The 16,968-nt window shown below is 37.9% G+C and overlaps 1 long non-coding RNA gene across 1 annotated transcript in view; it reads left to right on the top strand.

Annotated features, from left to right (window-relative positions):
- The first annotated feature begins 1,251 nt into the window (after window positions 1-1,251).
- The window catches only part of LOC144338697 (uncharacterized), a 96,565-nt gene continuing 80,848 nt past the window's right edge, over window positions 1,252-16,968 (top strand). The window contains exon 1 of the long non-coding RNA XR_013412992.1: window positions 1,252-1,309. This is a non-coding gene — a long non-coding RNA (uncharacterized LOC144338697). The remainder of the gene's footprint in view (window positions 1,310-16,968) is intronic.

A 16,968-nucleotide genomic window follows, 5' to 3' on the forward strand; every position in this document is an offset into this window, starting at 1 on the left:
ATGAAAACACGTGGACACAGATATGGGAACAACACATACTGGGGCATCTTACATCTTTTGAGAATAGTGTATTCATGTATTTATCCACCTTTTGAAGGGATTGCTTGTTTTTTCTTGCTGATTTGTTTGAGTTTCTTGTAGATTCTGGATGTTAGTCCTTTTTTGTATGTATAAATTGTAAAGATTCTCTCCCAGTCTGTGGGTTGTCTGTATACTCTGCTGATTATTTATTTTGCTGTGCAGAAACTTTTTAGTTTACTTAAGACTCATCTATTTACTTTGTTTTTGTTGCATTTGCTTTAGGGTTCTGGTTATGAAGTCTTCGACTAAGCCAATGTCTAGAAGGGTTTTTCCAATGTTATATTCTAAAATTTTTATGGCTTCCAGTCTTAGAATTAAGTCTTTGATCCACCTTGAGTTTATTTTTGTATAAGGTGAGAGATGAGGATTCAGTTTTATTCTTTATATGTGGCTTGCCAATTATCCCAGCATCATTTGTTTTTGGTTTATCAAAGATCAGTTGGCTGTATGTATTTGCCTTTATTTCTGGGTTATCTATTCTGTTTCACTGGTTTATGGGCCTATTCATATACCAGTACCACATTTTTTTTTGGAAACTATAGCCTTGTAGTATAGTTTGAGGTTGGGTAACGTGATGCCTACAGATTCGTCCTTTTTGCTTAGTCTTGCTTTGGCTATGTGGGCTCTTTTTGGGTTCCATGTGAATTTGGGGATTGTTTTTTCCTAGTTCTATGAAGAATGATCATGGTACTTTATGAGAATTGTATTGAATTTGTAGATTGCGTATGGAAATGTGGTCATTTTCACAATATTCATTCTACCCATCCAAGCGCATGGGATGTGTTTCCATTTGTTTGTGTAGTCTGTAATTCCTTTCAGCAGTATATTGTAGTTTCTATTGTAGAGTTCTTTCACTTTCACTTCCTTCGTTAGGTATATTGCTAAATGTTTAATTTTTGCAGCAATTTTAAAAGGGGTTGAGTTCTTAATTTGATTCTCAGCTTGGTCACTGTTGGTGTATAAGAGTGCTACTGATTTGTGTACATTAATTCAGTATTCTGAAAATTTACAGAATTCATTTATCTGTTCTGTGAACTTTTTGGATGAGTCTTTAGGATTTTCTAGTTATACAATGATATCATTGGCAAACAGCATCAGTTTGACTTCCTCTTTACTGACTTGGATGCCCTTCATTTTTTTATCTTGTTGATTGCTTTGACTAGGATTTCCAGTCTTCTGTTGAATACAAGTGGTGAAAGTGGGCATCCTCGTCTTGTTCCAGTTCTCAGTGAGAATGCTTTCAACTTTTCTCTGTTCAGTATAATGTTGGCTGTCAGTTTGTCATAGATAGCTTTTATTACCTTGAGGTATGTCTCTCTACGTGAATTGTGCTGTTGGTTTTACTCATAATGGTATGCTAGATTTTGTCAAATTCTTTCTTCTGCATATATTGAGGTGGTCATGTAATTGTTCTCTTTAATTCTGTTTATGTGGTTAGCACATTTATTGACTTGCATATAGTAAACCATTGCTGTATTATGAAACCTACTTGATCATTATAGATTATATTTTTGATATGCTGTTGGATTTGGTTAGCTAGTATTTTGTTGAATAATTTTGCATTTATTTATCAGGGATATTGGTTTGTGGTTTTATTTTTGTGTTATGTCCTTTCCCAGTTTTGGTATTAGGGTGATGTTGGTACTTAATGCTATAAACTTTTCTTTTAGCATCACTTTTGCTGTATTGGGGAGGTTTTGATGAATTGTGTCACTATTTTCATTCAGTTCAAAGGATTTTTCAATTTCTGTCTTGATTTTATTGTTGACTCAATTATTGTTCAGAAGCAGATTATTTAATTTCCATGTATTTGCATGGTTGTGAGGGAAACAGCTAAGTATCCAGCTTAGTTTTGCTGAACGCAAAATTCATGGATGATAATTGTTTTGCTTAATGAGCGAAGAGATAGGACCCCTATCCTTTCCAGTTTGTACAATATCTGCTGAGAAATCTGCTATTAATCTGACAGGTTTTCCCTTATAGTTTACCTAGTGTTTTGCCTCACAGCTCTTAAGATTCTTTTTTTTTTAAATCTTGACTTTAGATAAGCTTGTAACTATCTGTCTAGGCAATAATCTTTTGGAATGAATTTCCAGGGTGCGCTTTGAGCTACTTGTATTTGAAGCTTTCCTTTGGAATTGATTTCCAATTTCACTCCACTGTGGTCTAAGCGAGTACTTGATATAATTTCGATTTTCTTAAATTTGTTGAAACTTGTTTTGTGTTCTATCACATGGCCTATCTTGGAGAATGCTCTACATGCTGATGAACGCAATGTATATTCTGCAGTTGTTGGGCAGAATGTTCTGTAAATATCTATTAAGGCAATTTGTTCTAGGGTACAGTTTAAGTCCTTTGTTTCATTGTTAACTTTCTGTATTAATGACCTGTCTAGTGCTGTCAGTGGAGTATGAAAGTGCTCTACTATTATTATGTTGCTATCTGCCTCATTTCTTAGGTCTAGTAGACATTGTTTTATACATTTGGGAGCTCCAGTGCTAGGTGAATATTTATTTGGGATTGCAATATTTTCCTGTTGAACTAGTTTTTTTATTATTATATAATGTCCCTCTTTGTCTCTTTTAACTGCTGTTGCTTTAAGGTTTATTTTGTCCAATATAGGAATAGCTGCTCCTACATGCTTTTGGTGTCCATTTGCATCGAATATATTTTTCCACCTCTTTACCTTAAGTTTATTTGAGTCTTTATGTGTCAAGCGAGTCTCTTGAAGACAACATATACTTGGTTGGTGGATTTTTATCATTTCTGTCATTCTGTATCTTTTAAGTGGAGCATTTAGGCCATTTATACTCAACATTAGCATTGAGATGTGGGGTACTATTTTATTTATTGTGCTATTTGCTGATTATATATTTTTCTTTTTTCTCAATTGTCTTATTGTTTCATAGATCCTGTGAGATTTGTGCTTTAAGGAAGTTCTATTTTGGTGTATTTTGAGGATTTGTTTCAAGATTTGGAGCTTCTTTTAATAGTTCTTGTAGGTCTGGGTTGGTAGTCGTGAATCCTCTAAGCATCTGCTTTTCTGAAAAAGACTGTCTTTCCTTCTTTTATGAAGCTCTATTTCACCGGATAAAAATTTGTGGATGATAATTGTTTTTCTTAATGAGGTTAAAAATAGGACCCCAATTCCCTCTAGCTTGTAGGGTTTCTGCTGAGAAATCTGCAGTTAATTTGATAGGTTTTTTTTTTTTTTTTTTTTAAATAGACTATCTGATGCTTTTATGTTACTGCTCTTAAGATTATTTCCTTCAACTTGATTTTAGATAACTTTATGACTATGTCCCTAGGCAATGATCATTTTACAATGAAATTCCCGGGTGTTCTATTCGCTTCTAGTATTTGAATGTCTAACAAGGCCAGGAAAATTTTCCTCGATTATTCCCTGAAATATATTTTTCAAACTTTTCGATATAGCTTCTTTCTTGAGAACACCAATTATTCTTAGGTTTGGTAATTTAACATAATCCCAAACTTCTTGGAGGCTTTGTGTATTGTTTTTTTTCTTTTTTTTCATGATTTTTGGATTGGATAAATTCAAAAGTTTCAACTTTGAGCTCTGAAGTGATTTCTTCTACTTATTTCTACTGTTGAGACTTTCCAGTGTATTTTGCATTTTTAAAGTGTGTCCTTCATTTGCAGAAGTTGAAATTTTTTTATGCTGTTTCTCCAGAGATGTATCTATCCATATCTTGTAACTTTATTAAATTTTTTTAAGTTGATATTTGCCTTTCTCTGGTGCCTCCTTGAGTAGCTTGATAATCAACCTCCTGACTTTTTTTTTTTTGGCAATTCAGTGATTTATTCTTGGTTTTGATTCATTGCTGGTGAGCTAGTGTGATCTTTTGGGGTTGTTAAAGAACCTCGTTTTTTCATTTTACCAGATTTGGTTTTTAGGTTTGTTATCATTTGGGTAGACTATGTCAGAGAGAAGATCTGGGGCTCAAGGGCTTCTCTTAAGATTCTTTTTTCCCACAAGGTTCTCTCTTCATGTGGTGCCTCCTCCATACCCTAGGGATGGGGCTTCCTGAGAGCCGAACTGCAGTAATTATTTCTTTTCTGGGTCTAGCCACCCAGGGGAGCTACCAGGCTCTGGACTGGTAGCAAGGAGTGTCTGCAGAGAATCCTGTGGTGTGATTTCTCTTCAGGTCTCTCAGCACCTTCTCTGTTGGAAGTAGCAAGGAAATAAAGTAGACTCCTTGAGGGTCCTTACTTGTATTTTTGTTTAGTGTGCTGGTTTTGTGTAGGTTGACCTCCTGCCAAGAGGTGACATTTTCAAGAGAGCATCAACTGTGGTAGTATAGGGAAGAAACAAGCTTGCTATTAGGTTACCCGAATAAATATACAGGTTTTTCAGGTGGTGGGCTGGGCCATAATCCTTCCAAGAGATTATGTGGTTTGTTTTCTGTCTTTGGCTACCAGGGCATATAGAGAAAGACCCTCATATGGAGGCAGGGTTAGGTGTGTCTGAGCTCTGACTCTCTTTGACTCTCAGCAACTGTGGCTGCTGTGGGGAATTGGGGAGTGGTTCACAGGCCAATGGAATAATGTTCTCAGGGAGATTATGGCTGCTCTGCTGCATCATACAGGTCCCAAGGGAAGTGGGGAAAAGCTGGTTGTGATAGGCCTCACCCAGCTTCCACAAAGCTTGAAAAGCTGGTCTCATTCCCACCATGCCTCCCTAACAGAACCAAGTTTGTTTCCAGGCAGCTGGTGAGCAGATCTGAGAACTTGCCCCACGCTACAAGCAGCCCCACTGAGAAAGCCATTAGGGCTTTCAGGTTTTGTGCGTCCTCCCCTGCCATGGCTTCTGTGCTTGGATCTGCAGTCCCCATTCACCTCCTCCCCCAGATTCGGTCCAAGGAACTTTGTATTTGGTTGAAATTGTTGCAAAGTTTATCTGGACCTTTCCTTCTCTTATGGTCTTTCCCCAATTTAACTTGCTGTCCCCCTCAAGGAACCCTGTGAGACAAAGTCAGAAGTTGTTTCCCTGGGGCCAAGAGTGCCCACAGGGCTCTTTCCACTTCTTCCTTCTATCCCTGTATTTCACTTTGCTCTCTAAATTTATCTCAGATCCAGGTAAGTTCAAATTGTTTTACTGTTATCTAGACCTTCAAGTTCCCCTGGATGGATGTGTGTTTGGGGTGAGATGTTCATCTTTTCATACATTGGGCACTCACAGTTTTTCAGCTGTCTCAAGGAGCCTGCAGCAGCAAGCTATTTCCTTCAAAGGGTCTGTGGATTCTCTACTTTCTGGTATGTTCTGGCAGTAGTTCTTGGAACAAGTTTTCATGATGTGAGTCTCCACATGCTGATCTGTCCACCCAAGTGGGAGCTGCAAGTTAATCCTTTCTCCTATCCACCATTTTTCTTCCTAAGGTAGACTGCCTTTCAATTTTACTGTGAATACAGAGTACTTTCACCCTTTATAGCAAGGTTTGAGGGAACTCAGGTTTGGACTACTAGAATCAGTGATCCCCTCTTTCTAGGGCTGGTTTAAATGCTCCCTCCATGGGCAGGTATCAGCTGAGATGGGCCTGGTTTACCTTTCCCTTTTAACAGGGCAACACTGACACAAGGCCTCAGACTTAGGTTATTCCTCACCCAGAAGCTGGAGATGCTCTCCACACCATGCAGTCACTGTTGGGGAATGGAAGACAGGTGGAGTTGGTGATTTAAGATTTTTTTCATTTCCTATTTCTTCATTACTTCCTTCAGTGTTACAAAGTTAATACCAGGTATTATAAGTGCTAAACATATTTGATTCCTATGAAGGTGATTTTTCTGGGTAGATAGTTATTAAATTGGTGTTCTTGCAAGGAACAATTGGTGCAGCCTTTTATTCAGCCATCTTGTTCTACCTCTGGTAGTTGGCCTGCTTCTGGTTATTTACAAATGTACAATAAATTATGGTTAAATGTAATTACCATGTTACACTATCAACAAATGCTTACTCTACCTAAGTATATTTTTTACCCATTAACCATTACAACTTCCCCCCCACCACCACTCCCCCCCACCCCGGTTTCCAATCTCTGGTAACCAGCATTCTACTCTCTATTTCAATGAGTTCAATTGTTTTAATTTTTAGCTCCAACAAATGAGTGAACACATGTGACATGTGTTTTTCTGTGCCTGACTTATTTTACTTCACAGATTGACCTCCACTTCCATCTGGGTTTTTGAAAATTACAGGATCTCATTTTTTATGGTGAAACAGTACTCCATTGTGTGTTAATCCATTTTCTTAAATCCATGTGTCTGCTAATGGACACTTAGGATGATTTCAAATCTTGGTAATTGTCAGCAGTGCTGCATTAAACATTGAAGTGTAGTTATTTTTTAGGTATACCATTTTCTTTCTTTTGGATATATACCTAGAAGTGGTATTGCTGGATCATATGACAATTGTATTTTTAGATTTTGAGAAACATCCATGCTGTTCTCGATAGTGGCTGTAAAAATTTATATTCCCACCAACAGTGTATAAAGTTCTTTTTTTTTCTCCACCTCCTCACCAGCATTCATTATTGCCTGTCTTTGGGATAAAACCCTTTTTAACTGGGATTATATGACATCTCATTATAGTTTTGATTTGCATTTCTCTGATGATCAATGATGCCGAGCAAATTTTCATATACATATTTCCATTTATATGTCTTCTTTTTAGAAACATCTATTTACATCTTTTGCCCATTTTAAAATATATTTTATATGTTTATAAAATAAGTATATTTATTTTATATTTATAAAATATTATATAAATATAATAATAAAACATAATATAATATATAATAATATATTTAATTTATTTTAATATTTTATATAATTGGGTTAGGCCATGGTTTCCTGGATGGCCTTGATGCTTGTGGATGTTCACTGATGTCTGGGCTTTGAAGAGTTAGGTATTTATTTATTGTAGTCTTCACAGTCTGTGCTTGTTTGTATTCATCGAGTTAGGTATGTATTGTAGTCTTCACAGTCTGTGATTGTTTGTATTCATTTTTCTTGGAAAGGCTTTCCAAATTTTCAAAGGGAATTGAGTATTGTGATCAAAGTCTTTAGTCACTGCAGCCCTATGTGCAGGGATGATTACTTTCTTTCTTTACTTCCCCTCCCAAAACAAGTCTTTATTTCCCTGCTGAGCTTCCTAGAGCTGGGAAGGAATGACACAAGATCACCTGTGGCCACCACTATTGGGACTGCACTGGGTCAGATTTGAAACCAACACAACACTGGATTTTGTCCAAGGTCTGTGGTCTCCACTGTCTGGCTACTACCTAAGCTCACTCAAGGTCCAAGGGCTTTTCAGTCAGCAGGTGATGACTCCAGCCAGGCTTCTGTCCTTCCTTTCAGAACAGTGAGCTCTTCTCTGATCCTAGGTGGATTCAGAAAAGCCATCTGGAAGCCAGGGTCTGAAGTCAAGAAACTTAGGTATCTACTTGGTACTGTTTTACTGTGGCTGACACCCAACCTGCAAGACAGTTCTTCTCACTCTTCTTTCTCCTCTCCTCATGCAGAAGTAATTTCTTCCCATGATTATCATGGCCCCAGGCTCATGGTGAGTACTGCCTTTTTCTTGCTGATGTTTACTCAAGTCTCAAGAACTCTTCATTCAACTTGTGGTAAATGCTACCAACTCAGATCTCTCTTTTTATGACAGTTGGTTCGCCTTGGGACCAGGCTGACTCAAGAAATGACATCTAGAAGCCACAATCTATAATTGGGATCCCCAGGAGCCTGCTTGTTTTTCTATGCCACTGTGGATGAGCTTGTATCAAAGCTGCAAGACAAGGTCCCCTTTACTTTTTCCTCTCCTCTCCTCAAGTAAAAGGAGATTTCCCCATGGGCATCACAGTTGGGAATGTGCTGGGTCAAATCTGAAGCCAGCACAGCACGTGGTCTCAACCAAGGCCTGGGGTGAGTACTGCCTGGCTTCTGATGATTGTTCTTAAAGGCCCATGGGCCCTTTCATTAGCATGTAATAGATTCTGCCAGAACTGAGTCCTTCCCTTCAAGACAGCAGATTCTCTTGTGACCTAGAGTGTGTCTAGAAATGGGCAGGAACTAGGAATTTGAAGGGGGGCCTCAAGACTCTGCCTTGTGCCCTATCCTATTTTGGCGGAGCTGGTACCCAAGTTGGATGAAAAATTCTCTATACTATTTTCTCTCTTCACAGATCTGTGAGTTTTACTGGCTGGAGTTGGGTGAGGGGTGATGCAAGCACTCTTTTTGGTGCCCCAGCTGATGTCTCACTAAGTTACATGTGCCAGAAGTCCACTGGCTTCTAGTGCAGCATATCACCTCGACTTATCCAGCATTTGCAGTACTTGCAGCTTATACTGCTTTTCAAGTTTACTTATGACCCCAGAGTGCTTTAGAACATGATGCTCCGGTTAGCTGGAACTCAAGTTCTGACTGCTGGAATGGATGATTCCCCTCTGAATAGTGCTGGTCTAAATGCCCCCTCCATGGACACCAGCTGAACTGCCTTGTGCTGCTTTTCACTGTGACAAGCAGCACTGTGTTCCAGTAAAAAGTCCCACAATCCCTGTGCAATCCCTCCACCAAATACACAGATTTTTTCTCTTTACCATGTGTCCACTGCCATGGATTGAGGAGGGGTGGTGTCATCAATTTTAGAATTTCATTTTTATGCTCTTTAGTGTCTCCTTTTCTGAAATAAGGTTAACACCAGATACTGTGATCACTCATCTGATTTCTGGTTCTCATGAAGTTGCTTCCTAGTGTGGATAGCTGTTCAACTTGTTATTCTTGTGGATGGGGGTATGATCACTAAAGGATTGTATTTGGCCATCTTTTTTTAAATTCTAATTAAAAAGTCAGGAAACAACAGGTGCTGGAGAGGATGTGGAGAAATAGGAACACTTTTACACTGTTGGTGGGATTGTAAACTAGTTCAACCATTATGGAAAACAGTATGGCGATTCCTCAAGGATCTAGAACTAGATGTACAATATGACCCAGCCATCCCATTACTGGGTATATACCCAAAGGATTATAAATCATGCTGCTATAAAGACACATGCACATGTATGTTTATTGCGGCACTATTCACAATAGCAAAGACTTGGAATCAACCCAAATGTCCATCAGTGACAGACTGGATTAAGAAAATGTGGCACATATACACCATGGAATACTATGCAGCCACAAAAAAGGATGAGTTTGTGTCCTTTGTAGGGACATGGATGCAGCTGGAAACCATCATTCTTAGCAAACTATCACAAGAACAGAAAACCAAACACCGCATGTTCTCACTCATAGGTGGGAACTGAACAATGAGATCACTTGGACTCGGGAAGGGGGACATCACACACCGGGGCCTATCATGGGGAGGGGGGAGGGGTTGCATTGGGAGTTATACCTGATGTAAATGACGAGTTGATGGGTGCTGATGAGTTGATGGGTGCAGCACAGCAACATGGCACAAGTATACATATGTAACAAACCTGCACGTTATGCACATGTACCCTAGAACTTAAAGTATAATAATGAATAAATAAATAAACTAAATAAGTAAATAAAAATAAATTAATTAATTTAAAAAAATTCTCATTGTGGTTTCCCTACACATTTCTCTTATTATTAAGGATGTTGAACATTTTTTCATGTTTTTTTGCCAATCGTAGGTCTTATTTTGTTAAGTTTCTTTTCAGGTCCCTTGCTCACTTTTTAATGTGATTATTTGTCTCATTTCTTGATTTTTTATCTTTCTTATAGATTCTGGTTATTAGAACTTTGTCAGATGCACAGTTTGTAAATGTTTCTCTTATCTTGTAGGTTGTCTGTTTACTCTGTTGATAGTTTCTTTTGCCATGCAGAAGTGCTTTAGTTTAGTTAGTTTCCACTTGACAATTTTTATTTTTGTTACAATTACTTTTGAGAATTTGGTGAAAATTTTTTTGGCAAGGGTGATGTTCAGAAGCATGCTCCCAATGATTTCTTCTAGAATTATTATAGTTGTAAGTCTTACATTTAAGTATTAAATCCATCTTGAGTAAATTTTTGAATGTGGTGAAAGACAGGAATTGAGTTTTATTCCTCTTTGTATGGATAGCCAGTTATAAGAGAGCCATTTTTTGAATAAGGAGATATTTTTCTGGTTGATTATTTTTGTTGACTTTGTCAAAGATCAGTTGGTTGTAAGTTTGGGTTTTATTTGGGGTTTTCCATTATGTTTATTTGGCCTAAGTGTCTGTTTTTCTTTCAGTACCATGCTGTTTTGTGTACTATTGACTTTTACAGTTGTAGCTGAGTAATGTGATGCCACCAACTTTGTGTTTTTTGTTTTGTTTTGCTTTTGCTCAGGATTGCTTTGAATATTTGGGCTTTTTTTGGTTTCACGTCATTTTCAAGGTAGTTTTTTCTAATTATGTGAAAAGTGACGTTGGTCGTTCAATAGGAATATCATTGAATCAATAGATGCTTTGAGCTGTGTTAACATTATAATGATATCGATTCTTCCAATACATGAACATGTAATGTTTTTTCCATTTGTTCTGTTATCTAGAGATCCTTCACTTTTTTTATTAGATGTATTCCTAGGTATTTTAATTTTTTTGCAGGTACTCTAATTGGGATTTTATTCTTGATTTGGCTCTCTGTTTGAACGTTATGGATGTATAGAAATGCTATTAATTTTTATACGTCGATTTTCTATTCTGAAACTTTACAGAGGTCATTTATTAGATCTAGGATCCCTTTGACAGAGTCTCTAGTGTCTTGTATGTAGAGAATTATAATGTCAATTAAGAGAGGCATGTTTATTTGTTTTACTTGTTTTCATATTTGGATGCTTTTATTTCTCTTGCCTATTTCTCTGGCTAGGACTTCAAGCATGATGTTGCATAGAAATGGTGAACATGAGCATTCTTGTCTTTTTTAATTATTAAGGGGAATGCTTCCAGCTTTTATTCCTTCAGCATGAAATTGACTGTGTGATTGTCATAAACAACTCTTATTTTGAGTAACATTCCCTTAATGTCTACTTTGTGGACAGCTTTTATCATGTGGAGATGTTGGACTTGTCAAAAGCTTTGTTGCATCTGTTGAAATAATAATTTGATTTTTATTTTTAATCCTGTTTATGTTGTGGATTATATTTATTGATTTGCACATGTTGAACCAAACTTGTATCCCTAGAATGAAGCCTACTTGATTGTGGTGAATTAACTCGTTCATGTGCTGCTGGACTAGGTTTACTAGTATTTTCTTTTTAAAAAAAATAGTTTTTATTTTATGTTCAAGGGTACATGTGAGGATTTGTTACATAGGTAAACTTGTGTCACAGGAGTTTGTTGTACAGATTATTTTAACACCCGTTATTATTCCCAGTACCCAATAGTTATTTTTTCTGTTCCTCTTCTTCCTCCCATTATCCATGCTCAAGTAGACTCCAGTGTCTGTTCTTTTTTTCTTAGCGTTTATAAGTTCTCATCATTTAGCCCCCACTTATAAGCGAGGATGAGCCAAAGCAGGGTGGGGTTTTGCCTCACCCAGAAAGCGCAAAGGGTCAGGGAACTCTCTCCCCTAGCCAAGGGAAACCGTAAGGGACTGTGCCATGAGGGACAGTGCACTCCAGCCCAGATACTACCCTTTTCCCATGGTCTTTGCAACCCACAGACCAGGAAATTCCCCCGGGTGACAATGCCACCAGGGCCCTGGGTTTCAAGCACAAAACTTAGCGGTCTTTCGGGCAGACACCGAGCTAGCTGCAAAATTCTTTTTTTTTTTTTTCATGCCTCAATGGTGCTGGGAATGCCAGCGAGGCAGAACTATTTACTCCCCTGGAAAGGGGGCTGAAGCCAGGGAGCCAAGTGGTCTAGCTCAGCAGATCCCACCCCCACAGAGTCAAGCAAGCTAAGATCCACTGGTTTGAAATTATCGCTGCCAGCACAGCAGTCTGAAGTTGACCTGGTATCTGCATCCACTATTACTGAGGATTGAGTAGGCGGTTTTCCCCTCACAGTTTAAACAAAGTCATGGGGAAGTTTGAACTGGGCAGAGTCCATCACAGCTCTGCAAAGCTACTGTAGCCAGACTTCATCTCTAGATTCTACCTTTCTAGGCAGGGCATCTCTGAAAGAAAGGCAACAGCCCCAGTCAGCGACTTATAGATAAAACTCTCATCTCTCTGGGACAGAGCACCCGGGGGTAGGGGTGCCTGTGGGTGCAGCTTCGGCAGACTTAAATGTTCCTGCCTGCCAGCTCTGAAGAGAGCAGTGGATCTCCCAGCACAGTGCTCAAGCTCTGCTGAGGGAAAGACTGCCTCCTCAAGTGGGTCCATGATCCCTCTGCCTCCTGACTGGGAGACACCTCCCAGCAGGGGTCGACAGACACCTCACACAGGAGAGCTCCAGCTGGCATCTAGCGGGTGCTGGAACACAGTTCTGGAACATAGGTACCAGAGGAATAAACAGGCAACAATCTCTGTTGTTATGCAGTCTCTGCTGGTGATACCCAAGCGAACAGAGTCTGGAGTGGACCTCCAGCAAACTCCAGCAGACCTGTAGCAGAAGGACCTGACTAATAGAAGGAAAACTAAAGAACAGAAAGGAATACAGTCAACATCAACAAACAGGATGTCTACACGGAAACGTCATCCAAAGGTCACTAACATCAAAGACCAAAGGTAGATAAATCCACAAGGAGGAATGCAAATAGGCTGAAAATTCCAAAAACCAGAATATGTCTTCTCCTCCAAAGGATCACAACTCCTCACCAGCAAGGGAACAAAATGGGATGGAGAATGAGTTTGACAAATTGACAGAAGTAGGCTTCAGAAGGTGGGTAATAACAAACTTCTCCATGCTAAAGGCGCATGTTCTAATGCAATGGAAGAAAGCAAAGAACCTTGAAAAAAAATCGAGGAATTGCAAGCTAGAATAACCAGTTCACAGAAGAAAATAAATGACCTGATGGAGTGGAAAAACACAGCACAAGAACTTCGTGAAGCATACACAAGTATCAGTAGCTGAATCGATCAAGTTGAAGAAAAGATATTAGAGATTGAAGATCAACTTAATAAAATAAAGCATGACAAGATTACAGAAAAAAGAAAAAACTGAACAAAGCTTCTAAGGAATATGGGACCAGGTGAAAAGACCAACCTACGTTTGATTGGTATACTTGAAAGTTACAGGGAGAGTGGAACCAAGTAGGAAAAAAAGCAGACCAACATTCAAATTCAGGAAATACAGAGAACACCACAAAGATGCTCCTTGAGAAGAGCAACCCCAAGACACATAATTGTCAGATTCACCAAGGTTGAAATGAAGGAAAAAATGTTAAGGGCAGCCAGAAAGAAAGGACGGGTTACTCACAAAGGGAAGCCCATCAGACTAACCACAAATCTCTCTGCAGAAACCCTAAAAGCCAGAAGAGAGTGGCGGCCAGTATTCAACATTCTTAAGGAAAAATATTTTCAACCGATAATGTCATCTCCAGCTAAACTAAGCTTCATAAGCAAAAAAGAAAAAAAAAATCCTTAAAAGCAAGCAAATGCTGAGATTTTGTCACCACAAAGTCTGCCTTACAAGAGTTCCTGAAGGAAGCACAAATATGAAAAGGAAAAACTAGCACCAGCCACTGAAAATATATACCAAATTGTAAAGACCATTGACACTATGAAGAAACTGCATCAACTAGTGGGTAAAATAACCAGCTATCATTAGAATTATAGGATCAAGTTCACACATAACAATATTAGCCTTAAATGTAAACAAACTAAATGCCCTAACTAAAAGACACAGACTGGCAAATTGGATAAAGAGTTAAGAACCATCAGTGTGCTATATTCAGGAGACCCATCTCATGTGCAAAGACACAAATAAGCTCAAAATAAAGGGATGGAGGAATATTTACCAAGCAAATGGAAACCCAAAAATAAAAAAAAAAAAGAGAAAAAAAAGCAGGAGTTGTTATCCTAGTCTCTGATAAAACAGACTTTAAACCAACAAAGATCAAAAAGATAAAGAAACACATTACATAATGGTAAAGGAATCAATGCAAGAAGAAGAGCTAACTGTCCTAAATATATGTACACTCAATACAGGAGCACCTAGATTCATAAAGAAAGTTCTTAGAGACTATCAAAGAGACTTAGACTCCGATACAATAAAAGTGCAATAATAGTGGGAAACTTTAATGCCACACTGTCAATATTAGACAAATCAACGAGAAAGAAAATTAACAAGGATATTCAGGACTTGAACTCAGCTCTGAACCAAGCAGACCTAATAGACATCTACAGAACTCTGCACCACAAATCAAGAGAACATACATTCTTCTCAGCTCCATATTCCACGTATTCTAAAATTGACCACATGTTTGGAATTAAAACACTCCTCAGCAAATGCAAAATAATGTAAATCTTAACAAACAGTCTCTCAGACAACCAAGCAAACAAGTTACAACTCAGGACTAAGATTACAGGATTAAGACTACAACTCAGGATTAACTCACTCAAAACTGCACAAATACATGGAAAATGAACAACCTGCTCCTGAATGACTACTTGATAAATAACAAAATTAAGGCAGAAATAAATAAGTTTTTTTGAAACCAATTAGAACAAAGACACAATGTATGAGAATATCTGAGATACAGCTAAAGCAGTGTTTAGAGGGAAATTTAGAGCAGTAAATGCCCAGAGGGGAAAGCAGAAAAAGATCTGAAATCAACACCCTACCATCACAATTAGAAGAACAACAAGAAAAACAAATTCAAAAGCTAGCAGAAGACAAGAAATAACTAAAATCAGAGCAGAATTGAAGGAGATAGATACACAAAAAACCCTTCAAAAAATCAAGGAATCAAGAAGCTGGTGTTTTGAAAAAATTAAAAAAATAGATACACTGCTAATCAGACTAATAAAGAAAAAAAGAGAGAAGAATCAAATAGACACAATAAAAAATCATAAAACGGATGTCACTACTGATCCCACAGAAATATAAAACTACCGTCAGAGAATACTATCAACATCTCTATGCAAATAAACTAGAAAATCTAGGAGAAATGGATAAATTCTTGGACACATACGCCCTCCCAAGACTAAGCCAGCATGAAGTCAAATCCCTGAATAGACAAATAACAAGTTCTGGAATTGAGGCAGTAATTAATAGCCTACCAATAAAAAACCCCAAAACCAGATGGATTCACAGCTGAATTCTACCAGAGGTACAAAAAGGAGCTGGTATCATTCCTTCTGAAACTATTCCAGACAATAGAAAAGGAGAGACTACTCCCTAACTAATTTTATGAGGACAGCATCATCCCCATACCATAACCTGGCAGAGGCAAAACAAAAAATAAAATTTCAGGCCAATACCCCTGATGAACATCGATGTAAAAATCCTCAATAAAATACTGGCAAACTGAATCCAGCAACACATCAAAAAGCTTATTCACCACAATCAAGTTGGCTTCATCCCTGGGATGCAAGGATGGTTAAACATACACAAGTCAGTAAACATAATCCACTACATAAGCAGAATCAATGACAAAAAAGACGTAATTATCTCAATAGATGCAGAAAAGTCCTTTGATAAAATTCAACACAACTTCATGCTAAAAACTCAATAAATGAGGTATTGATGAAAAATATTTCAAATTAATAAGAGCTATTTATGACAAACCCACAGCCAATATCATACTGAATGGGCAAAAACTGGAAGAATTCCCTTTGAAAACTGGCACAAAACAAGGAAGCCTTCTCTCACCACTCCTATTCAACATAATATTGGAAATTCTGACTAAGGCAATTAGGCAAGAGAAAGAAATAAAGAGTATTCAAATAGGAAGAGACGAAGTCAAATTGTCTCACTTTGCAGATGACATGATTGTATATTTAGAAAACCCCATTGCCTCAGCCCAAAATCTTCCAAAGCTGATAAGCAACTTCATCAAAGTCACAGGATACAAAATCAATGTGCAAAAATCACAGGAATTCCTAAACACAAATAATAGAAAAACAGAGAGCCAAATCATGAGTTACCTCCCATTCAAAATTGCTACAAAGAGAATAAAATACCTAGGAATATAACTTACAAGGGATGTAAAGGACGTCTTCAAGGAGAACTACAAACGACTGCTCAAGGAAATAAAAGATGACACAAACAAATGGGAAAACATTCCATGCTCATGGATAAGAAGAATCAGTATCGTGAAAATGGCCATACTATCCAAAGTAATTTATAGATTCAGTGCTATCCCCATCAAGCTACCATTGACTTTCTTCACAGAATTAGAAAAAAAACTACCTTAAGTTACATATGGAACCAAAAAGGAGCCCATATAGCCAAGAAAACCATAAACGAAAAAAACGAAGCTGAAGACATTATGCTACCTGACCTCAAACTATAATAGAAGGCTACAGTAACCGAAACACCATGGTACTGGTACCAAAACAGATATATAGACCAATGGAACAGAACAGAGGCCTCAGAAATAGTGCCACACATACACAACAATCTGGTTTTTGACAAACCTGACTGAAACAATCAATAGGTAAAGGATTCCCTATTTAATGAATGGTGTTGGGAAAACTGGCTAGCCATATGCAAAACACAGAAACTGGACCTTTTCCTTGCACCTTATACAAAAATAAACTCAAGATGGATTAAAGACTTAGATGCAAGTCCTACAACCATAAAAACCCTAGAAGAAAACCTAGGCAATACCATTCAGAACATAAGCATGTGCAAAGACTTCATGATTAAAACACCAAAAGCAATGACAACAAAGCCAAAATTGACAAATTGGAACTAATTAAACTAAAGAGCTTCAGCACAGCAAGAGAAACTACCATCAGAGTGAACAGGCAATTGGGTCTCGCTTGTTTATCTA

The sequence above is a fragment of the Macaca mulatta genome, chromosome X, assembly GCF_049350105.2.
Source record: "Macaca mulatta isolate MMU2019108-1 chromosome X, T2T-MMU8v2.0, whole genome shotgun sequence".
NCBI lineage: Eukaryota > Metazoa > Chordata > Mammalia > Primates > Cercopithecidae > Macaca > Macaca mulatta.